The sequence below is a fragment of the Tachypleus tridentatus genome, chromosome 4, assembly GCF_004210375.1.
Source record: "Tachypleus tridentatus isolate NWPU-2018 chromosome 4, ASM421037v1, whole genome shotgun sequence".
In the NCBI taxonomy this organism is placed as follows: domain Eukaryota; kingdom Metazoa; phylum Arthropoda; class Merostomata; order Xiphosura; family Limulidae; genus Tachypleus; species Tachypleus tridentatus.
Genome location: NC_134828.1, coordinates 21,854,498 through 21,880,344, shown reverse-complemented (window position 1 = coordinate 21,880,344; position 25,847 = coordinate 21,854,498). Strand labels below are relative to the sequence as shown.

The following is a 25,847-nucleotide window of genomic DNA, read 5'->3' as shown; positions in this document are numbered from 1 at the left end:
GCCAGGGACATTGAGGTATCTCAAGCTTATTGAGATGAGACTTGAAGTAGTCTCTACTACTCCAATGGAAACCCAGAATAAACCATATGAACAACTTGATAAATCCAACCTGTGAGAGTGGCAGGGGATAAGTCACATGACATGATAAGATCCCACTGGATAAACAGTAACATGACCCCAAAATATTTCAGTACATACCATAACATCAGAGAACCCAAACTGGGCCTAAAAGATCTGGATCCAAGCAGTTATATCCATGTGAAATGGAAGAGTGATGAATAGGAGAGAAAATCTTATCTCCTTCTCTAGCTGCTGAATTTTTGTATAGAAAAGAGATGTCTGGATAAAATTAAATATAAATGGAACTGTAAAGAGTCCTGTAAACATGAAATGCAAATGCCAATGCCTACTAGCTAATAACAGATAAAAATAAGTCTTAAGTGAAAGATTGGCGAGATAAAGCATGGTGAACCACTGTGACATCTTCATCAGGAATCTGGAAATGATGTTGAGGATGGATAACACAAAAATATTTCAGAAGTAATGACAAACCCTGGAATCAGAAACTTTTCTTCTCTTAGAAATAAAATAGCTGATAAAGCAGTCTTATACAGAGAAATAGCCACAGGCACTACACCTCTGCCAAATGACCATGTCAAAAATTGAGGCATGAAACTCAGTGGGATGAGAGACCATTGATGATAAGTAAACCATTTGCATTGATTAACTTTCAAAGAACATTGATAAATGACAAATGTCAATAAGGATGACACCTGAGAAGTCAATCCCTAATATTGTGCAATGGACAGCATAAATACCAGGTGTGAAGTTAAAGGACATCAACTGCTAGATTAAAAATTTATCCAAGGCTCACATAAGAGACATGACCAGAAAGGTGGAAGAGGTTGACACTCCTGAATATATTAGAGAATTGGAAACTAGGGCTGGCTTGGCCAATGAGGTGCTGCCAGGGAACTCAAAAGATACAAAACCTTGAGGAAAAAGTATCCATCCTATGAGAAGAACTCTGTTGGGACACCAGAACATGACAATCTAGGAGAATCATCTGATGTTTAGACCCACAAACATACTCTCTTCTTTTGAAATGTACGAGATAACTCTGAAATTGCCAGAATAAAGCATTACCCCCTTCCTTCGTAACAATCTTAGAAACTGAGTCATAGTTCACTGGACAACTAGAAGTTCTAATAGAATGATGTGAAGAGAAATTTTCTCTTCTGTCCTAAAGCATATGAATTCCATATTCTCTATACAAGTGCCCCAGCCATGGAGAGAAGCATAAATGTATTTCTAGATCTGGGCATGATAGAGGGACACTTACTGTCATGTTGACCCTGTTCAATCACCAGCAAACATCTTGCAAATTGAAGCCAACAGAACCACCAGACAATTTAGATCATCTTTGCAAATGCTCCATTAGTCCCATAAGGACCAGTAAGGATCTGCATGTGAGCCTGACCTAAAGGAATGAGTGATCCCAAAGATTCCCACACCCCTAAAACAGACATACCCACATGCACTAGTGGAGGAGAACTGTTTTTAAAGAAGTACTCATTCCATGACCTGAAAGCACAATGGAAAGTTTGGCCCAAATTAACCTGGAATTGAAAACCACCTCTAGATGGATGAAATACTGTGTGGAAGAGTATATTTTATTTTTTTGTATTAAATTCCTCTAACAAAGTCTGAATGTAAAGTCTTCTGAATGGCAGGAAGGGGTGAAAAGAAGCCAACTGTCCATGTAATGGTGAGCATGAATGCCCAATGAGTAAAGGAGACAAGAAAAAGATCTGACTATTCAGAAAAAATGTATAGGGCAGATGCAAAGCCAAATGCAGGAGCACAAAACTGGAAAACCTTGGGGTCATGCAAAAAGAGGGAACAGAGTAAAGACTCCACAATTGGAATATAAAATTAGACATTGGTGAAATTGAATTTTGTCATCCATAAACTGGATGAAAAGAGCCACCATAAGCAAAAAAACAACAAACTCCAAGGTAAATCACGTAGGCTGGAGAAAGCTATTGATACAAGAATGGTTAATGACAAGTTGCCAACTGCCTGCCTTTTTTGGTACTAACAACAATTGGGTATAAAATCCCTCCAGAAAGGAGTTGAAGCACTCTGGCCTCTTTGAACCAAAGATCCTGGATAGCTTGATCTCAACAGCTGGACGTCAGATGGTTCTTGGGAGTTGAAAGCCAACCTGTACGAGAGACAGTGGAGGAAGAGGTACGAGTTGTGTGATCAATCCTCTCCCGAGAACTTGAATGATCCATTACTTGTGGTGAAGATCTTTCATACTGAAAGAGACCCTTTCAGTCAAGACCTCTGCAAGGTTGTCAGCCAAACTGTAGTCTTACTTGATGATGAAAAACCCACTTGAAATAAAAATATATCTCAAAATGGCTGGTATGGGTATTAACACCTTTATTGATGAGGAGAGAACAATGTTTTGATCTTTCTAGGTCATCTTCAGATTAAGAAAGAGAGAGTTTGAATGTGACCATTGATGGATACGTCTTAGGGGCAAGAGTATAAACGGGTATGGAATTGTAGAGGGCGTTGCAGGTGGATGTTAGGTTATTAATTAGTATAGGTATAAAGGTGTTCCTTTATAATGGTTTAACTTTGGTTTTTGTTGCTGTATGATTAAGGCATCTTTGATTTTACCTTTGTTTATATTTGTTTCCCTACTTAATATCTTGGTGTTTTCTATTGTTGTGTTTATTTGAGTTGCAGTGTAGTGGGGTAACAAAACAGGTGTAAGCAAGTTATAATTCATACCAATGCTTGAAGAGCAGAGAAAAGAAACTTTCATTGGGACAAAGCTAAAGTGTGAGAAATGGTGCATTTGGGAAAAATATATGAAAATTATCACTATAGTGATAACAGTCTTCTCACAATGTTAATACAAGGGTTGGGATATTTCACTAGTACCACCTGCCAACCAGAAGTTCAATGAGAGTGGCAGGCAAAAAAGGGTATGGAATGCATCAACTAAGTATGGAACATTAACCCCATCTGGTGGTGTGGGGACAAACACCAACTCTTCCCCAAGGCACACAATGGCTTTCAGCAATCCTGGTGTTAGTGCATAATCAAGTCAAATAACTAAGAAAAAACAAACAAACAAAAATCAGGAAAAAAAATAGTTAGAACCTAAAAAGAAAGTAAAATAACCACCACTATACAAGAGTTTTGAAATAATAACCTGCAGAAGTTTATAACTTATGTTAACAAAATTCCCTTCTACAAAATGAGCCCAGGATAACTAGACACCAAACATAATTTCAAAACAAAACAGAAAATGTTAATTTTCAGCAGAGGTAACAAATACTAGTAAAAATGTTGGCTGGGTTTTCAAAACTAAATAAGTAAGCTTATTTCACTTTTATGAACTGTATTTTTCTTATGCACATAATATTTTCAGCATATGGTTTGTCTGAAAGTCATTATAGTTTGTGCAACTTTTCCCATGTCATTAAGTCTTGTTGATGTTACTATTCTATCAGTAAAAAACTATAATCAAACAACTCGAGGTTCCTTTGGTTCATTTTACTTGACAAGAAACGCACAGACCTTTTTCTCTTTATTTTAGCTTCTTAAACCCAGCCAAAAATCCCAATTTACTCATCTGACAGTGAAAACATCCGACAACGCTTACGCCTCCCTGGCTGAAAATGAATCAAAACAACATTATTATCCACAAAACTAATAAAAGTGGAGTTTTATAAGGAATTGTGATAATTATTAGAAAATCAGGAAAATAATTCTAGCTGAAAGTAGAGATAAATTAAGGATTTAAAGTTAATACTGCAACACTTCCATGTGTAATATACAATTCTGACCACACTACTGAGTGTTATTAACAGAAAATGATAACACTGCCTTCTGCTTGAATATAAATTGAACATACTATAAACATCTTCCTGTTCCATAGGAATCTAAAAATTGTAGCCCACCACTATTTTAACCTATCGAACAATGAAGGTTTAAAAACACTAAACCTGTTGCGTAATTAATAAATCAATGTGAAGCACTTCTAAAAAAACAAAACACTAACCCACCTCTTGTAATTTAAAAAAAAAATGGTGATAAGTTAAAAATGATGGCTAAAAAGTGATGACGAATCATCATACAGAAAACAAAACAATGATAAACAGTCAAATGTAAGAGTCACTAACAGATACAAACAAACTTTAAATAATTCTATTTATACCCCATTCTGATAAACTGGAGTTTTATCCAGGTTTGACATGCTCTTTTGTTTTCCTTTCTCTCCAAATTAAATGAAAATAATGACTTTACCACAATTTCTTGAGTTGACCATTTCAAATTAAAACATCCTATGGTTAGCAATCGCACATTGTCAATAACTAGAAATATAAATAAATAAGAAATCTGCCAGCTTCAAAAACTCAGTTATAAAAATTTCAAGCATCAAAAATGAGTTGGTTAACAATTGTTTGGCTACTTTGAAATAATTGATTGCTAACAATATAATACAGATTTTGTTTTTGTACCCTTTTTGCTGTGAATAACACGTTTCATTCACAAAAATGTGTCTTATACTTGAGTCTTTCAAACATTATCTTTTTGTAAACTTTGTTAAGCATATTAGTTACACATTTCACATGCTCAAGTATAATACTATTAGCATGTCTCCCAAGATATATATATATATATATATATATATATATATATATATAAATACACACAGACTTCTTTAATTTAAAATAATGTAATTGGCCAAACTCTAAAGAACAAATGGATATGAAATTTTATATAATGTTAAAACATTTTAATATCAGGTTTGATTTTTGTTTTTTTAATTTCATCTTCTGTCAGGAATAATTTGTCTAGTAGAACCATAAGGAGTCATTCCAGCTTGAGAGGCTCCTCTGTTGGTCCCTGTCTGAAGGCTAAGAACAGTTTTCCCCATTTCTAGTTGTTCTTTAGTAAAAATTCGTTTATTCTCGTCAGCAACTTTCACACCTATGACTGGACCATCAAATCCATTTCTTTGAGCCTAAAAGTCACCAATTCAAATGAGGGCAAAAGAAAAATATTCTATGAATAATCAATTAATATACTTTTTTAGAAAAAATATAAAACAAAATTTACAAGTCTTTAATTATGGATTTTTTTCACTTTTAGATATCTTTCACATTAGAAATAAAAACACATTTAAAAGTAAACAAACACTAAAACTTCAACACAACTTAATAACTATAGCTGTTGAATGAAAACTAAACGTTTGAAATGTAATCCTTTCATAAAAGCCACATATAATTAACATTCATTTCAGGTTTATAGTTTTAGTATACATGTTTACTATGTGTATACAGCATTATAAATATTTATTGAAATAGATGATACACATATAACATTCACAAATTCTGTGTACTTAGAACGAAATATTAATTTGACATTAATATAATGTTATAACAAATAAATTGTACAGTGTGATAGTATTGCGTTTTTTACCATAAGGTTATAAAACAGTTGAAATATCCTGTATTATATGCCATAATTCAACAAACTTGTTTGATGCTTGTTTGAACTTTGTAGTTTCCATAAGCCTACATGGCGTTAATAATAATAACAGACTTTATGCAGACCAAGTCACATTTGCAAGTTTTCCCATCAGTTACTTTTTACTTCAGATATTTCACCACATTTACTGCATGCTTGGGTTTACTGGAAATACTGCAAATATCAGTTTGCTCGTTCCCACCATGAGTCAGAGTACCACAACATTTGTAAAGATCTCAAACGTCACGGGATGAGATGCAGCCTGGACTTGCAATGCTTCACTGTGTATGTTGACCATGAAACCACTGAATACACTGTTGTTCATTTCTGCCATACAATTTGAATTCACCTGAGTACCCTTTTACTTCTTTGCTCATTTCAGTGTTTGAAGTCTGATATGCATTTCAACTTTCTGATTTGGTTTCCTCTCCTAAACAAAGTTTTTAAGCAGTTACACATATTAACTGTAAAGTTTTTTAAGCAGTCTGTTTGATTGTTTTGTTTTTTGGAATTTCACGCAATGCTACAGGAGGGCTATCTGCGCTAGCTGTCCCAAATTTAGTAGTATAAGACTAGAGGGAAGGCAGCTAGTAATCACCACCTACTGCCAACACTTGGGCTACTCTTTTATCAATAAATAGTGGGATTGACTGTCACATTATAATGCCCCTTGGCTAAAAGGGCAAGCACGTTTGGTGCAATGGAGATTTGAACCCGCGACCCTCAGATTATGAGTCAAACACCTTAAGGGTTCTTCACTTTAAAAAAGTAATATTTTTGACTCATGATAAGTGACAAAAGTCACCCAGAGAGTTGAGTTTGTTATATTAAAAATTAAAATAATTTTGAATATTCATATCAGCAAGTTGCACAACATTCACAGCCAACATAAAGTCTCACTGGAGCTGATTGTTATCTGATCTACAGTTTTACACCACTTGATATTTAGTAGGTAGTTTGTTGGCACTAAGAACTAATTGATTTTTCAAACAAACAATATTCATATACTCAGGTCATAATGATGTGTTTAGACTGGGGGATTTAGAATTTCCAAATTGCGAATATCTCTTGTGCTTCACGTCCTGGGTGGTCATGGTGTACAGATTCTTTTGTACAGCTGTTGTCACCGATGAACACTGATAAGTAGCTTCCTTTCCATAGAAATAAGTGATAAATGTGATACTTAACAATAAACTAAACTTTGTTAGACATCCAGGAAATCTGTTCGAGTGACATAGCTTTTAAAACCCAAAATGTATTTACCAGGCCTCCTAGTGAAAACAAACAGTTCACCACCTGCAAAAAACAAAGAACATGTAAATATTTTCAGAAAACCAAATGAGAAGTTAATAACATGATTTTAAATTAAACAATCTTTTCAGTTTTAGGTCAAAACAATAACACAAAAGAAACTTTTGTTAAGAATACAATTACAATTAAACTACGAATGCAGTAAATTTAGTAAAGGGGAATGGCAGAACTGTTTTTATTTACTAAACAGAACTTTGAACTTTAACAAACTTAACCAAAACATTGTATTTTCATTCTTATAATCAGTGCGTAGATCCTGGGGGATGGAGGGTATACATCCCCCCTTCATTTCAGATGGGGGTATGGTGCATACAATCATCCCCCCTACAGTTTGGTCTGTTGAATTGTTTTATTGCATCACAGGCCTACAAAGTGTGTGTTTGTTCTTGTGATTCTCGTATTCTTACCAATCGAATTACATAATTAGGCCTAGATGTAGACTTTTTCAGTAGCCGAAATGTACATCTTTAATATAGGCGTACTTCTAAGCTTTTCGATCTAAGCGATAGTTCGTAAGTATCAGTCAGTAGGCTTAAGTATACATGCAAGTGTCGTGGCAACAAGATTACTCTGTTACTGCATGTTTACAGCTTTCAGGTTCACATAATTAGAGATTACCAATTTACAAATTGAACAGTCCACATAAGTGGTTGCAAAAATCATCCCCCCCCCTATTGGGTGTAAAAAATCTACGCCCCTGCTTATAATAATCTTGTAATTACTATGAAAAGCAACAATAAAACTAATGTATTTCCAAGAAAAACCTCAAAAGATTAACATATCAAAATTTGATTTTTCACAAAATCAACCACGCAAAAAGTTAGGTATCACCGAGTTAATTAGATCTACAAATACAATACACATATACAAAATAAAGGAAATTGCAACCATCTCTTAGAAAGTATACTGCAAGACCAAAATCAGGATAAAGTGGAGAAACACTGAGGTGCCAAGCCAAACAAAACTATGCAAGAAATACATACCCAGTTTGAATACCTTCTAAGAAAGCTCTTACACTAATAAAATATTATCCTAGCGTACAAGGCATAAAACTGTTATATCAGAATATTGAACGATATTAAGCTAATTATTTAACTGTGCATTTGCGATTTTCTTATAGCAAAGCCACATTAGGCTATCTGCTGTGTCCACCGAGAGGAATCTAAACCATGATTTTAGCATGGAACAGCTTTACTCTTATTGCTTATTAAATGGTAGCACAATTCATTACTTACCAAGTAAGGGTTCTTCTTTTCATAAAGGTCATTCACTTGAAACATATCCCAAGATTTAAGGCCATAATTTAAGCATCCTTCAAAAACATTTCAATATTTTCCATCTGGTAATGAAAAAAAAAAAAAAAAAAGATTAATCTATAGAAATGTGCTAATTGAAAACAAACATGAACATAAAAATAGAGAAACATTACTCAACATGGACTCCCTTTAAGATTTAAATAATTTTACTAAAATGCACTTACAGAACCTTAAAGCATCACAGGGATACTCAAATTTGGGTAATAAAATACCAAATTGAAGAATTTAAAAAACTGTATTACTTATTCACAAACAAACATTAAATGCAGTACCTGTGACAGTATCAAAGAAAAGTTGATTTGACAACAATGATAAACTGAACAAATTCCTATATTTATGCAAGTACTGCAACCTACCTGTTTAAATGGAGAAGCTGATTTGTTGATTTTTGTTACAGCACCAGGCATTATTCTATTTATCAGTCTACAAGTAAGGAAAACGAAACACATTTATTAAAAACTACAGGCTTAATGGTTTTTTAAAAATATAAATACAAAAAACAACAACAATTGTAATATGCGTATCAATGTAAGCAGCTGGTAGATCACTATGGTTGTGTATCATATCCAGAGGCGTAGTTAGAGTTTTCAGCACCGGGGGACAAAGTCAGTTTTCGCACCCCCTCGTTACACAATTTTCCTATTTATGTAACATCAATTTGGTGCCCCCACCCACCCCCAATGCTGTGCCTGGGGACAAATGTCCCCCTTGCCCCCCTAGCTACATCATTGTTCATATCTCAAAAGAAATCACATTCCTTGTGCTCAGGAGTTTGTTATTTGAAGGTATAATACTACTCAAACTGTCAACAAATCCATGTGTTTACTATTTCAAATGTAAATAATACTGTGTACATGCCCAATGACCTGTTGCTGTAAAACATGCTGGTGCATTTAAAAGTACCCTTCTTACCTGTAATGAAAGAGAGAAGTAATTTATTGACATTCATTAACAGTTATAAAATGAATACATGGATACTAGTATTAGTTTGTTTCATATGAAATGGCTGACTGTGTAGGTAAAAAAATTAACATATTTTTAACAAACAAATTTTTATTAATCAAAATGTGCTCCATTTGCTGCAATGGTTTCTCCCAATGGGATGCTAATAAAAATATCCTGTCTCTATAAAACTCCACTCTTTTGAAGACAATAAATTCTTCAAAGGCTTGTACAATTGTACAATAGTTTCCCGATTTGTAAATGTTTTGTTCCAGAAAAACAGCTCCAAGTACTGGAACAAGTGATAAATCAGTCAGATATGTCAAGTGTGTATGGTGGATGCTCCAAAATTTCATATTTCAATTCTGTCAATTTTGAAGTGGTGATTAATTTGCAGTAAAATTGCTCCATATCTGTTCACCACCAATGACGGCTGTTTGGTGGTTAATTTTCAATACATTTTATGAATTTGTCAGCAGTAAGATTGTGCTGTAATTGTTTCACCTGGTTGCAGAAAGGAATAATGGACAACCATACTGTCATCATTACCTTTTTTGGGTGCAAGGGTGGTTTTGGTATGTCTTTGTGATTCACCTGCATTTAACCATTGTTCTGATCTCTTCTTGCTGTCATATAGGATTCACTTCTTGTTGCAGGTAACTATTTACTTCAAGAATGACTCCCTCTTGTTCCTAACCAGTTTCTGCCCTTCTGTCAATTTGTAAGGTACTTATTTTGTCAATTTTTTTAACCTTTCTGACTGCAGTCAAGTGACGAGAAACAGTTGCACTGGAAACGTCCAAGTCTGTTGAAAGTGCCAAAACAGTCATTTGTGGGTTAGCTTACACAATAGTTCTTAATCTTTCTTCATTCACAATAGATTGAGGCCTTCCTCAGAATGAAATTCCTGGAACCAGTGCTGAATAGTCCACCAAGAAGTAAATGTCAAATGGATTTTTTAAACAGCTTCTACTGCATTTATTCCCAATTTGAACTCATACATAAAAAGTAGTCTCAATTATGTTGAAGACATCTTGTATATGATTCCAAAGAAACAAAAATAATTACAACTTGTCACGACAGACAAATGAGAGCACAGCACTGTTGTCAATACTGAATAGCTTACAGTCAAATTACTGTATCCAACTTGTCCTAATCTCAGTCACTCTTCAACTAATTGAAAGTCAGCAATTTCACATAAAATGACCTAATAGTTTCAGACTGTAGATGTGACCTAATCACCTTGCTTGTTATGTACGAATGAAGTATGTCCTAACCTTATCTGAATAACATATTATACAGACTTAGAAGATATTTATGGTTTCATTGAACAGAATAGAACAACAAATTAAACAAATGAATACAGAATGCAGTATATTCAGCATTTTCATATAATAATAATGACATATATTAGAGATCACTCTTTTACAAATTATTAGTTGGAAGTTTTGTTAAAAAAACACTTAAAAAACAAAACAGGTTCAAACCTTTACACCTAAGAATTTAAAATAATGTGTGTTTCAGAAAATGATTTGAGCAGTGTCTACTTGACCTATGTTTTATAAATTTTGTTTTGGAAGCACTAGTTTGATGCAGGCTTACTTTAGCAATGCAAAAGCCATATAATAACATCATGCTATATGATATAAAACAAAAAATGTTATAGAAAAGAAATACAGTAGAATCATTTTACTGAAAAGATAGCCATCTGTGAAATACAGTAAGTTTCTTGCTAAACAGATCGCAGCTAGTAGTACAAGCAACATATAATCAATGCATGGCCAATATAATACAAAAGAATAATATGCCACTTTTAACAAATGTTGCACTTAAATAATTCAAGTGGTCATAAAATAATTAAATATTCTAGAAAGAAAACAAACAATCTATTAATTAAATAAAACAAAACAAAAAAGAAAAACTTCATAATTAGTAATTCTTACAAAAATTAAAAAATGCTACTTAATATTTTGGACATCATAAACCATCAAATTCCAGGATTGAGGTGCTTGCAGCAAGATGGTCATGTGTCTGTACATAGCAAGGTATAGAAAACTTAAATGCCAAACAGATTTAATTCTTGATTCATTAATGTTACAAGATGTCGTTACGATAACAAAATGGCTCACAAATATCATAATTATTTTCAAAATATGTCAAGAGAAGTTACAAAGTTATGAGGTTGGCTCACTAAATTAACAATCAGCAAAAGTGATAACAGGTCAAAACAATTCTGTAGTTTTATTTCTAAAAAGTGTATGAAACATAAGATCAACCTCATACTTTTATCATAATGCATGCACCATAGTGACTTTAAGTAATGGTTCATGATAAAAACATGCATTATTATTATTCATCCTGTATGTATGAAGCTGTCCGATTCACACCAGACATTAACGACAAAAAGGCAATATTCACAACCTTTTCTTCACTCATTCAATAATTTACTTTGTACTCTCTGGACCTAATTGTATAGGGAAATGGTTAACATGATGACAACCTTATGGTCTAACAGATGCAAACCAGCAAAAAAAAAAAAGTCTGGGTTTCCAATTTCTAGAATATGTGATTATAATCATAAGTCCCAATATTAATTCATTATAATGTGCAATATGGAACACGCATCATTACACAAATGAGCTTTAGCAGTCGCACTTTCATTACATTTGTTTCATCGAAGTTGATTCTGTTCATAAAAACCCACTAGACAAGGAGAAGATAAACATATGTGATGTATCGCAGAACAATAATCCACCAGTTGCTAGGTTATTACAAGTAACAAGGTAGAAAATATAAAGTTATGCTACATGACATTCATGAGCTTACTCTTACTAACAAGGACTGAATTGAAACATAACATGTAAACCTTGATATAAATAGTATTCTATTCCAAGTTTATTACTGATTTTTAATAAAACATAAAATTAACTCCATTTATGAAAGATAACAATAAAGTCCACTCAGTAAATGTCAAAACATACTGAGAAAAATATGTAATACTTTGCTTATGAATACCAAATATTTAGGCACCAGTTTAGCCTTTGGAAAATTCATATACACTTTAGAAAGTCAACTAAAATTTTACATAAAAAAAAAGTCCATAAATTCATTTTTATATGGTTAGAAAAAAGGCATAACAAGTACCTGCATAATGCTATGCCATCTTTCAAACACTCACAAAAATCCACATAGTCCTCAAAGCCCCTCTCTGGGTTAGGGGGAATAAGCTCCAGGTCTGTCACTTTTTCAATCCATTCTAAAACTTGAAGAGCCTTGTTCATATCAAATTTGGCCCTACTCTAAGTAATAACACAAAAAAACAACTCAGTCATATTTACTTCATAGCAATATTTTTCTCTTTCAGCAATTTACCTTTTATTTATATCCATACCTCTTAAAGTCTCTTAACAAGTGTTAATGTTATTTAAGTCAATTACAACAACACAAGATTGTTTGTATATTGTTGAGAACAAATTCACACACTGGGACTACTTGTGCTGTGCCCACAATGAGTACTGAAACCACATTTTTAGTGCTATAAACCCTTAGACTTAGTGGTGGACCACTGGGATAGGGGGGAGGCAATGATACAAGTAAACAGTAAAAAAATAGACTTTTTTAACAAAATGTTTTTCAAAGTGAGCAAAATAATGCATCTTCATCAGATCCAGTACAATGTCTCACCTTCATGATTACTGACTCTCCCTTTTAAACAAACTAACTTTTGATGTTGAATTCCTATTCATAAATACAACATTTTGCAAAAATTTACATTACTTTGACAAAGTAAAAGATGCATACTTTGAGAAAAATTATAACAATAAGACTTGAACGTGGTAACCAAATGATATCAACCATCAAAATGTACAAGTTTTATAAATATTCAACAAGTTTTTTCAATGATGTTTCAATTGTGGGCTGTTGCTCTAAGTTTTTCTTTCCATGAATTTTTAGTTTTGTGTTCAGATAGACTTGTTTTTTTTCATGTCCTATGTATTCTCCAATCATTTTTGAAAATTTTTAATCATTGTATTCAACTAAAAAATGTTTTTGGCAATTGTTTTATCACACAATTGTCAAAAACATTCTTCAGTTGAATACAAAAGACTAAACATTTTCTTTCTAATGAGATGCCAGTTTCATACAGCAAAGTACCAAATTTTTTTCAACACTATGCAATATCTCATCATGAAAAATACAAGCTATAATTACCAAATTACCTACCTAATTAGATTCTCACTTTGAAACAAATAAGTCTAAAATCGCAAACAAACTTTAAAAGATGTCTTCATAAGTAATAAAAAAAAAAAAAAGATAGACTATAAAAACTATTTAGGCGAGACATTATCTGTATACCACCTTTCTCATTTATAAAGCAGTAAGTTACTAATGCATCATGGTTTAAAGTCTTAGTATAAACTTACAAAGTTTCATAACTTTGCCAGAACATTTTGTTCTAGTTCACTTTTTACTCTTTTTTTTCAAAGTTTTCACGCAAACTCTTGATTTTGAAAGAGATGAGGCCAAAAATTGACTGACATTTTTAAAGCCATAGCTTAATTACTGACAACAAAACAATGTTCTTTGTTGTGGTTCATACAATTAAGGTACTACTACCATTCACATACATGTTAGTTAAACCAGCTAAATTAAAACTCTTACCAATATTTACTTTAGTTTCTGTCCCTACGATACAAATAGTTATCAAATACGTATATCATTCAGTATTATTATTAGTACAGTAAGTTTTTTACATTTAAATGTTACCAAAACTAAAAACAATACCACTATCATCTTTCTTTTCCAAATGGTAAACTATTAACGTACGAGTACCGGTATGGGTGTTTCATGGTAATTTAATGGATGTTGTGAAGTATTTGGTATTTAAAAAAAATATACACCCTTCAAAAAGAATCTTTAGTGTTTTTAAAGCATAATGTCCAACAGAAGAAAAAACAATGACATTTATCAAGTCAACTAGTTTTCAAAACAATATAAAAGCATACAACAAATAATATTTTAAGTATTTAATAACTAAAAAGGACAAAGGGAGGTGATTCAAACCATTTTCTATTTGAAGGATTTCAATAACTACAATGTATAATGGATTACTAACAACACTGAAAATAGAGAGTGTTACATTTAAATCACAAACAGACATTTGAAATTCAAATGCAGTAGTCTGTTAAAAGTAAGCTATACAGCAACAAAAACAGTCATGCCATAAGAGCAAATAAAGACAGAAAACTAAATCATATCACTACTAGGTTTTTAACATCTTACATCTTTGTTGTTTTCTTTTACAAAAACTTATCTGATTTAAAAGAAAAGATTCAATTCAGTTCAGTAAGCAGATGAGATATAGCATCTCAACTTTAAGGTGCATCATGTTTTAATGACTACAGACACATTAGTTAACAATACTATAAAAAAAAACAACAACTGATAAACCTGGCTGAAGCATAACTCCTGTTTCTAAACATTATGTAGTTTATAAAAATTAAATTCTGGAAGTTCCAATGTAATTCTTTATAAAGATAATTTCATTAGCTGTATTTACTAAAACATGTGCACAGTTTTATATAAAATATAAATAAAATTGTAAAACTTAAATTATATTTCTAAATCATGTTTTTAACACAAAAGAAGGTCCTTCTCTTTGATAAATTTTTGATGGTTAAAAACTGTATTAATGTACTGTTTATATCAACAAAATGTGATAATAACAAGGTACATGTAAACTAATATAATTTTTTTCATACACTGGTGAAATCACTTAAAAATAATGCTTGATATTAAAATTTAAATTTTACAGAAAAAGTACTTCCATATGAATTTTAATTATTTGAGAGCAAAACTACATAAACTTGGATGCACACTTTTAAGATAAATAACTATAAATTAATGATCCTTTTTAAAATGGTCCATTTTAACTTTTAACATTTTATAAACCTAAAACACATACATATACATACATACATAAGAGGGAAGAATATCATAATTACAATGGAGAGAGACAGCCAATGCCTTGTTTCATATGGATGACACTTTCTTGTCCACCAATATGTGCTTTTTCAGCTCTAATCAGAACATGCATATATGCATTTATTTTCAAATAATTTCCTGAAACATTATAGCAACATAACGAGAAATATAACTATTACTACTTTACATCAACACTTGTTGTAGGGAACACAATAATTTTGGTATCTATAACAAGAAATGCAATATAATAATCCAGAAAGATAAGCATTTTGAAGAAAGTTCCCCATTCAATCTAACAGTTAACAATTTAAAACGTTACTAAACATTCAAAGGTTAAGAAAACCTCTTACATTCACTTCGGAACTGTAGTAGTAGTTAAAAAAAGAAAGAAAGAAAAGTGAATTCACATGGCTAAAAGTTTTGTAAAATAATACAATTTTTGTGAAAGTTTATATGTAATTATTCAGTGACTAAATATAGCAAATCAAAATTCGAATTTGATTTAAGAGTCCTACTTTGCTATATGTAAAAATTAAATAATGTCAGTAAGAAGAACCCATTGTAGCGGTTGAAATACATGTAGCGTTCTCAAGCGAAACCGAAACGCCCACGAGGTAACTATAATCTTAAACTTACAAAACACTCACTCGTAGTTGTATGTCGAATCGACAGGGTAACTCATGTTTAACGTGCAAGTTACAGTACATTACCTTGATTCAATACATTAAAATCTTACAAATAATCACCACATGAACTTACCTTTAACATGCACTCTCGGGAAAGACCATAAGCAGGTCCCTGATATGCCATAATGAAAATTAGTAACAGAAAGCGAGAAGAAAATAAATAATTCAAACTAACCACTCGTCACCTGCCCTCTACTTAGCAATAGCGTATTTACAGTATATGGACTTCACGCGCTACCAGTGGGTAGAAGTCAGCATATGACGTCATTAAAAGATTCAACCAATTCGGGCGTAAGGAATGGCCGCTCACTTCACGATCAGTATACAATAGATAAGAGCTTTTTATTACACGACAGATGTGAAATTAAAATGTAATAATATCTTCTTGCAGCCATTAACACAACATACACTTTTATAACAACATGTTACATAATGTAAGTTAGACAATAATCGCAAAGGCCAACGAAAATGTTAACATATATCATGTTCCCTTTTTCACGCATTTACGTTCTGTGATTTGTTTATCGTCCAGTTTTAACAATTCCAATCCTGTAAAAAAAAAAAAAAAATCAATTAGTCTGTATTTACTTTACTTGTTTTTCTCATTCCAGTGTAATTGAAAATGATCCAGAGACCAAAGAATCCTTAGAATTTATCCTCGAAGTGTCAAATTAATTCAAGTACTCTTTAACAAGTTTTTAAAAAGCTGTCAAAAGGTTTTAGACATTTTAACTATTAGCTTGGAACAAACAACATAATTAAAACGTAATAACAGTTTATTTATTGGCCATTTGGATTAACATTGTTAATAAGTTAAAGTATTATTATATATTAACTGACAGAAATGCATGTTTAATATTATAAAACATCAAGCAGTTTAAAAACTGATACTGACATTCATTTTACATTTGAATATTTGGAGAAAAAAAATAGCTTCAGTTTTGTCAATATTGATTTTGTGCTTTCAACAGAAACAGAGATACAGAAGAATTAGCAAGTAAATAAAACTGTTGTATTGGCATGTACTGTGGACTTATGTCTTGCAGTGAACATTCTTTAATCCAACTTGTAGAACGTTAAGGAATATAACACTTGTGTTATGATTAAATGGATTGTACGTTACCTTTGTTTTCACCAAATTATCAAAAGGAACTTGCCTAATGAGAGAATTCCTTGCAACATTTAGAATCTAGACCGAACTTCATTATTATATACTATACTTTTTAATGTTGTAATTTGTTAACTAGAAGGCGTATAACGCCCAGAAAGTTTGAAGGATGTGAGGTCGAACTTTTGTAGGACACAGGAACGGAGATATAAATATTATGTTTCCTGAAGGGACATTTGGTTAGTTAGAGAGTTTAGAATATTTTAAAGTTTCCAACGGAGAGTGAACTGGTGAATGTGTTATATACCGTGTTTACTTTGTACAAGTAAGTTGATTTATTTTGCGTTACGTAACGTAATTTGTAACTTATGCTCACGGATATTTACGGAGATGTTCAAGTGTATAGAAACGTTAGAAGAAGAAATAAAGTAACTTGTTATAATTAGGCAGACTAGAATTAAATTAGTTTCACAAAATAATTTAAAAAACTCGCCAACAAAATAATTACGTACAACAATATATTAATATATACATGGACTGAGATAGAAAATTTGCTGAAAATGATAAAGCAGAGGAGAAATGGCTAAAACAGAAAAAGAATGAAAATTGTTTGTTTTTTTCTTTAATTTCTGCTTCTTCCTTTTTTTTCTCACAAAGTTACACAAACTGTTGTCTGTAAATAGCCGTCCTTAATTTTAAACTGAAGGTTATAGGAAAAATAGCTGGTCAACAATACCAAGTACCAGCTTTAGAACTACTGTCGTGTAATCGAATAGCATTTGACTAATCACACTTATAGTTCATCTACGGCCAAAAGTATGAAGCGTATTTTTGCAGTAACAGGCCTTGAACTTTCAGATTCAGTCTTAGTACGCCAACTATAAGGCCGTCCCCAACTCAGAGGGACACAGAAAATTAAAAGGGTATAAGGAAAAGTACGCTAATCTAAAGAAGATCAAAGAGAAAGTTCGAATAAAGATATAGGGATTTAAAACAAGGAGAGAAATATCAAAACCAGAGAAGAGATATAAAGAATAATTTAGAAACTAAATAAGTTTGATCAAAAGTAAGATAACGAAAGCCGTAGAAAATAATCAAAAGAATTATATCACCAAACCTGAAAAAGTATAAATGGTCTTTAGTGGTATAGAAGAACCATGATATCAAGATATAAAAAAAGTAAAGAAAGATTGTTGTAATAACAAGGTTAAAAAAAACAAAACACGGGTAATTAACATAGAAACATCAATACCATGATAAAACATCTAGAAAATGACTTTCAAACGTCATAATCAAATAATCCAAACCTATCTCTGCAGTTGCTGAATAATTTTAACCTTGAACACCGTTAACAAAGAAATATACAATAAAAATTCTCCTCTGGTCGATTATTACCATTATGCATGTTATCTGATTGTAAGATCTTCTTGGAATACTCCACTCGTATCACTACCTCACTGTCTTGTGGGTTTTCATATGGCAAAGTCGCATCGAACTACCTGCGGAGTCCACGGAGGGGAAGCGAACCGCTGATTTTTAGTGTTATAAATCCGTAGACTTAATGCTGTACCAGCGGGGAATTCTCAGCGTGTTACATACTTTGGCAAGCTATTTTACTTACAGCCAATGGCCTGGCATGGCCAAACGCGTAAGGCGTGCGTCCGAGGGTTGCGGGTTCGCGCCCACGTCGCGCTAAACATGCTCGGCCTCCCAGCCGTGGGGGGTGTATAATGTTACGGTCAATCCCACTATTCGTTGGTAAAAGAGTAGCCCAAGAGTTGGCGGTGGGTGGTGATGACTAGCTGCCTTCCCTCTAGTCTTACACTGCAAAATTAGGGACGGCTAGCACAGATAGCCCTCGAATATCTTTGTGCGAAATTCCAAAACAACAACAACTAACAACCAACAGAAAGATACCATGTCTTTTGTCTGTTAAAATTAACGGTGATCTAAGTTTCCGATTAAGTTCAGGTCCTATTTACAGACCTTTTTTTTCTTTTTAAAACCTAAGTCTATTATGAAATTTTTCTAGTAGACTGAAAATTCAACGTGCATTTGAATTAAACTCTTTGCTTATTTAGCGTTGTCTATGATAATAAAAAATGAAAATGTTTGACATACTCAGACGTTGTGCACAACTTTTATATAAGAAACATCAGGGCAACAAGCATGTATATTTTATAGTCACATCCGCCAACTGTGTGGAACATTGGTCAATAATGGTGACCAATATGAATAATGCCAGAGGTACTGAGCATAATTTGCATATTTACCGTTTAATCACTTTCTTCTTCACAATACGTGTCATAATTCTTTCGTGTGCCTCCTGGTGGTGCAGCAGTACAGACAGCCCATTGTGCAGCTCTGTGCTTACCTTCAAACAAACAAATTCCTTAGTTGTACTCGTCGTGAAATCCAAATCTCAACACGAAAATTATGTAAATATTACGTAACTCTTTTCGTGAGCGATTTTCGTGAAATAAAGAAATACACGTTTCGAAACCTGTTTCCGTAAGTATTTAACTGGGAAAGTTGAAAGTGGGTTTGTTAGAAACAATTTGCTCACAAGCCAATGCGTATATTTCTTCTAAAACGTTTTGGCGCTTAGCTTTTGGGATAATGTTGTACTTCTGTACTATCATTCAGTGAGATCATACGCAACATTAATAATTCGTACGAGACACACAGCCAACACAACACTACTGTATTATTCGTTATGTTGCGAAACCAATGAAGCTACCATCTGAAAAATCTCAAAAGTTTATATGTTCAAACTATATATTTATAGCCATAATTAGTGACGCCTCAAGTGGTTAAGCACTAACTCTGAAAAGTTATAATGCTAAAAACTGGGTTCCATGGCGGGCATTGCCCAGATAACCCATTACGTAGCTCTGCGCTTCACAACTAACTAATCAAATCCTAATTAACAGAGTTCCATTACCTCGGTGTTCAGAAAACTTCTTAACTTTTCACCTTTTTTTTTTCGTCAGACGTTACTTCAAATAGATCATAATGTTATAAACGGAACTTTATGAGATTAAACATATTACTACTGGGTATCTTAGATAAGAGAAATTTTGGCAGCCTTTGGTACGTGGTTTCGTGATAATATATATCTATCGGATTTTGTATTCGCACTTTCGGAATTGATTGTGTTTTCATACAAAATTTGAAATACTGCCTAAATGAATAATTACTTGCAATGTTTAATTTTTTTAAACCATAAATGTTATTTATATTTCAATGAAGGTAATAAGAACATATGAAAATATAATTTCGTCATTTACCTATTGGACTACTTTTGAAATATAATTTATGAAAATAACAGAGACAGTTTTGTTTTTTTAAATTTCGCGTAAAGCTACAGGAGGGTTATCTGCGCTAGCCGTACCTAATTTAGGAGTGTAAGACTAGAGGGAAGGCAGCTAGTCATCATCACCCACCGCCAACTCTTGGGCTACTTTTTTACCAAAGGATAGTGGGATCGACCGTAACATTATAACGTCCTCACGGCTAAAAGGGCGAGCATATTTTGGTGTCACGAGGATTCGAACCTACGACCCTTAGATTATAAGACGATTTTCCCAACCACCTTGCTATGCTGGTCCAGCAACACTGATATCCTTACAAACCAATGCACCCTCCAGTGGTTCAGCGGCAAGTTTATGACACTAAAAGTCGGGTTTGGATACATCCGTCATTTGCACAGCACAAATAATGATTATGTAGATTTGTGCTTAATAATAAACAAACACTTCATTACACCGAAACAAACAATCGGTGTCAAAAGCAAAAATGATTACACGCGCGTCAAACAAAACTTATCATTATGAGTTATGTACGAATATGTACTAGCCATAAGTAATGTATAAAATAGTTATCTTTTGTTAATAAGGGAATCTTTATTGAAACGCATAAATACTTTCACGATAAGTTTTAGGAAATTAACAAATGCATAGAAAAAATCACCATGTTTGTTTGTAACTAAGCAAATTCTTATACAATGGGTTATTTGTGCTCCACCTATCATGGGTATCAAACCTGGTTTCTAGCGTTGAAAATCCGCAGGTATACCGCTGTGTTGCTAGGGAGGATTATTATGATAGAGAACTGGTTGGTTGTGGAAAGCTTTCACTGTTACTGGAAATTAGTAATATTAAAATTTGTATGTACACTTATACACCGCGTCACATTTTGTTCAGCATAACTCACTAACGATCTGTAGATAAGTCAGAAGTCAAAGTTCGAGAGAATTTGCTGCTGAACACGATACGCAGTTTATGCTATGGGCACAGTATAAAATTGATAATCAGTCCTATTATTTGACTTGAGCATCGGACAACGCCCTCGTGATAACTGGCTCTGCTGCTGGCTAGTTGCCTTATCGCTCGTCAGTAGTTTAATTACGAACGATTATTTCTAGATCCTTGAGGTACATGATCTGTCTATTTAGCCCATATGAACATAAGTTACCGTTCAGGATGATAGTTCCAATTCTAATACCACGGTACGTGCGTGTGAGGATCAAATCCCGAATTCTAGCATTACAAATCTTGTCCCTCACCCCCAGCTTGCCTCTTAGTCTCGGAACATGGCTCGATCTACACTAAGTTGTTAAGGGATTTGATGTACTTAAAGGACACTAAAATCAGTTTGTTTGCTTGTTTGTTTTTAGCTCTATAAGCTTTTAGAGCTACTAGGGGGCGTGGAAAACAGGAGTTAGTTTATACTATTGAAAGGGTAATATCTGTTGTTAAGCACCCTCGAGGAATGTATTTAATATAATAAGGCAAAAAAACTAAAAAAAAATCACTAGTTTGATCAGTATGTCGGCATTATATAATTACGGCATGTTGCCATGGGAACTAAATCTAACTCAGATGTTCGAACGTTCAAGAAACTGACCAATAAAGTCATTTTACGTATATATGATACACTTGTAAAAAATGTGTTCTTCTCTTAGTATTTTATGCAGATGCAGAATTGCATAATTTCTATGCATATTGAGAATGAAGCATTATCTAGGCTTGTTAAAAAGTTAATAATTACACTTCTATTTAGCCAAATTTAAGATTCAGAAACTTATTACAACATGTTTTACTTACTGCTACTTTAACTGAGTCACTAGACCTTATAAATTGTCAAACAAGACCATATATACTACATATTATATATTCTTACAGACTATGCTACTGTTCTATGGACATCTAGCTGAAACTTACCACATACTGAATAAAATGTATGTTTGTGCATGTTCCTGTAATATAAAAAATTAAATGTAAATAGTTCATTTTGAATTTTAGTTATTTATAGCATTACGGCTATCATATGTGGTTAATGCAGTTTTTACTATTTAAGAAATTATTGTTATAAACTAATCTTAAAATATAGCACGAATTTTATCAAATGTAATTACTACAAGGTCAAATGTGATAAGCGTGGTGGTACCTGCAGCTTAACATGTAACAGTCCTGTTTCGGTATTTGGCAATATCACTAAGTAGGCTTAGCTTGGCCAGGTATTCTTGGGTTAAGACCAGTAACACCGCTAGCAGCGAGGATATCAAACTGGTTACGCAGGGCAGATTGGTGACAAAGGGTTTTTTGGTTTATGTATTTATCATAATTAAAATTATTTATCATTAACCTATTATCACTGAAAATATTAAGCAGCTCTTCTGGTAGAAGTTACAACGTCACTGTTTTAGTAGCGTGGCAGTGAATTAGAAGTTACTACATCATTGTTTTAGTACCGTGGAAGTCTATTACAAATTATCAAGATTGAGTCAGTTTCAATTTTTCTAAATAAAGTTGAAGAAACAGATAAAATCAACTTGCGTATATTGCTCACTCTCTCACACAGTGTTAGCGTGTGTCCTCACTAGTGCTACATTTCAGCTTTGTTCTTCAGGTTCTTACATCATATGGCATGCGCGAAAACTAATGATATTCTGTCCCCGTGCGCATTTAGTCTTCTTCTGATGTGAAAGCCAACTAAAACATTCCTTTTTTACAATCCCCTTTGTTTTCGTTTGTTTCCGTATTATCAATTCTTCTTTTATTTACTTTTAATATCACTTGGAGGCAAATTCATATTTCAAAATCAAAATAAAGTTATAAAACAATAAAGGTGCTTTTTTTCCCCTTCATCAGCAATTACAATCAGAAAAATGATTGGATATTTTAAGATATATATTTGAAATAAAAGCAAGAAGGTCAAACTTATATAATTACCTGATAAAGAAAAACAGGAAAAGCTAGAACTGATAAGCCTAAAGCTTGTAAGACATGGTTTGCTTTACGCTACTGAACGTGATCTAAACAACGTATCAGAAAACTTCGTCTGGCTAGACACCATACTTTTGTATCAACAACATTGTTGTAACGTGTTTATCGTGGCAATGTCGAACGTCCTTTGGAGATAAAGTCACACCATGGAGTGTATATACTTCCATATCACTCACCTACTTGTTCGTCATACAAGACGAAGAAGTAGATGTTTTCAGTAGTTTAGTAAGTTAAAGAATGAGCTAGATGAAGTCGATGTTTTTAGTAGATTAGTAAGTTAAAGAATGAGCTAGATGAAGTCGATGTTTTTAGTAGATTAGTAAGTTAAAGAATGAGCTAGATGAAGTAGATGTTTTTAGTAGATTAGTAAGTTAAAGAATGAGCTAGATGAAGTCGATGTTTTTAGTTGATTAGTAAGTTAAAGAATGAGCTAGATGAAGTAGATGTTTTTAGTAGTTTAGTAAGTTAAAGAATGAGCTAGATGAAGTAGATGTTTTAGTAGATTAGTAAGTTAAAGAATGAGCGAGATGAAGTAGATGTTTTTAGTAGATTAGTAAGTTAAAGAATGAGCTAGATGAAGTAGATGTTTTTAGTAGTTTAGTAAGTTAAAGAATGAGCTAGATGAAGTAGATGTTTTAGTAGATTAGTAAGTTAAAGAATGAGCTAGATGATGTAGATGTTTTTAGTAGATTAGTAAGTTAAAGAATGAGCTAGATGAAGTAGATGTTTTAGTAGATTAGTAAGTTAAAGAATGAGCGAGATGAAGTAGATGTTTTTAGTAGATTAGTAAGTTAAAGAATGAGCTAGATGAAGTAGATGTTTTAGTAGATTAGTAAGTTAAAGAATGAGCTAGATGAAGTAGATGTTTTAGTAGATTAGTAAGTTAAAGAATGAGCGAGATGAAGTAGATGTTTTAGTAGATTAGTAAGTTAAAAGAATGAGCAGAGATGAAGTAGATGTTTTAGTAGATTAGTAAGTTAAAGAATGAGCTAGATGAAGTAGATGTTTTAGTAGTTTAGTAAGTTAAAGAATGAGCTAGATGAAGTAGATGTTTTTAGTAGTTTAGTAAGTTAAAGAATGAGCTAGATGAAGTAGATGTTTTTAGTAGTTTAGTAAGTTAAAGAATGAGCTAGATGAAGTAGATGTTTTTAGTAGTTTAGTAAGTTAAAGAATGAGCTAGATGAAGTAGATGTTTTTAGTAGATTAGTAAGTTAAAGAATGAGCTAGATGAAGTAGATGTTTTTAGTAGATTAGTAAGTTAAAGAATGAGCTAGATGAAGTAGATGTTTTTAGTAGATTAGTAAGTTAAAGAATGAGCTAGATGAAGTAGATGTTTTTTAGTAGATTAGTAAGTTAAAGATGATTTTTTAGAGATTAGTAAGATAAAGAAAAGCTAGAGATGTTTTAGTAGATTAGTAAGTTAAAGAATGAGCTAGATGAAGTAGATGTTTTTAGTAGATTAGTAAGTTAAAGAATGAGCTAGATGAAGTAGATGTTTTTAGTAGATTAGTAAGTTAAAGAATGAGCTAGATAGTAAGTAGATGTTTTTTAGATTAGTAGATTAGTAAGTTAAATAGATGTTTTAAAGTAAGTTAAAGAAGAGCTAGATGAAGTAGATGTTTTTTTAGTAGATTAGTAAGTTGAAGTAGATGTTTTAAGAATAAGAGCTAGATGAAGTAGAGTAGATGTTTTAGTAGATTAGTAAGTTAAAGAATGAGCTAGATGAAGTAGATGTTTTTAGTAGATTAGTAAGTTAAAGAATGAGCTAGATGAAGTAGATGTTTTTAGTAGATTAGTAAGTTAAAGAATGAGCTAGATGAAGTAGATGTTTTAGTAGATTAGTAAGTTAAAGAATAGAGCTAGATGAAGTAGATGTTTTAGTAGATTAGTAAGTTAAAGAATGAGCGAGATGAAGTAGATGTTTTTAGTAGATTAGTAAGTTAAAGAATAAAGAACGAGCTAGATGAAGTAGATGTTTTTAGTAGATTAGTAAGTTAAAGGAGAATGAGCTAGATGAAGTAGATGTTTTAGTAGATTAGTAAGTTAAAGAATGAGCTAGATGAAGTAGATGTTTTTTTAGTAGATTAGTAAGTTAAAGAAGTTGAGCTAGATGAAGTAGATGTTTTAGTAGATTAGTAAGTTAAAGAATGAGCTAGAGATGTTTTAGTAGATGTTTTTAAAGAGTAGAATAGATGTTTTTTAAGTAAAGTTAAAGAATGAGCTAGATGAAGTAGATATTTTTAGTAGATTAGTAAGTTAAAGAATTAAAGAGCTAGATGAAGATAGAAGTAGATGTTTTAGTAGTTTAGTAAGTTAAAGAATAGCTAGATGAAATAGATGTTTTAGTAGTTTAGTAAGTTAAAAGAATAAACTAGATAAAATAGATGTTTTAGTAGTTTAGTAAGTTAAAGAATGAGCTAGATGAAGTAGATGTTTTAGTAGTTTAGTAAGTTAAAGAATGAGCTAGATGAAGTAGATGTTTTTTAGTAGATTAGTAAGTTAAAGAATGAGCTAGATGAAGTAGATGTTTTAGTAGATTAGTAAGTTAAAGAATGAGCTAGATGAAGTAGATGTTTTTAGTAGATTAGTAAGTTAAAGAATGAGCTAGATGAAGTAGATGTTTTTAGTAGATTAGTAAGTTAAAGAATGA

At 32.5% G+C, this 25,847-nt stretch overlaps 1 pseudogene across 1 annotated transcript; it reads right to left on the bottom strand.

The window, feature by feature from the left end:
• Nucleotides 1-3,696: 3,696 nt before the first annotated feature.
• Nucleotides 3,697-16,045, bottom strand: LOC143248650 (myophilin-like; annotated as a pseudogene). The gene is made up of 6 exons (XR_013027131.1): nucleotides 15,873-16,045; nucleotides 12,273-12,427; nucleotides 8,543-8,609; nucleotides 8,106-8,209; nucleotides 6,823-6,855; nucleotides 3,697-5,053 (listed from the first exon to the last, which is right to left on the bottom strand). The product of XR_013027131.1 is annotated as a myophilin-like (transcript).
• Nucleotides 16,046-25,847: the final 9,802 nt, after the last annotated feature.